The sequence below is a fragment of the Tigriopus californicus genome, chromosome 3 (assembly GCF_007210705.1).
Source record: "Tigriopus californicus strain San Diego chromosome 3, Tcal_SD_v2.1, whole genome shotgun sequence".
Lineage (NCBI taxonomy): Eukaryota > Metazoa > Arthropoda > Copepoda > Harpacticoida > Harpacticidae > Tigriopus > Tigriopus californicus.
In genome coordinates, this window is record NC_081442.1 from 12,701,920 (window position 1) to 12,702,325 (window position 406).

At 34.7% G+C, this 406-nt stretch overlaps 1 protein-coding gene across 1 annotated transcript in view; it reads right to left on the reverse strand.

Moving 5' to 3' along the window:
• Window positions 1–406, reverse strand: part of LOC131877974 (phosphatidylinositol 4-phosphate 3-kinase C2 domain-containing subunit alpha-like) — a 33,520-nt gene that overhangs the window by 18,209 nt on the left and 14,905 nt on the right. The gene's annotated exons all lie outside the window — the stretch shown is intronic.

The window sequence follows — 406 nt, forward strand, 5'->3', positions numbered from 1 at the left end:
CCAAATTTTTATTGACAAAATTGTTCGCCATGTTAGGAAATCGTTGAATAACCATTTCAAACCATTTAAGTCCAAGATTCATTTGATAGAGATGACATTACATGGTAAATGACACAAATATGCAAAAAAAAAAATACGAACAAAAAAATTTGTCCCAACATTTTGTCATCAGTAAGAAGTGTGGTGACACTTCCTTCATGGTAGAACCAGAGGGTGCACTAGCATGAAATCTCAAAGCTTTACACTTCTCCATCGGGCCATCAAATTAATGTGCTACTCTTATTTCCGATCTTCCCGGAAAAACCGTTGCACTCGAAATAAATAATGTAACGATATCTTAATTCTCCAAATGGTCACATTTAAGCATTTCCCATATAATCTTACCGGTGAAATTTTTGACTGCTCT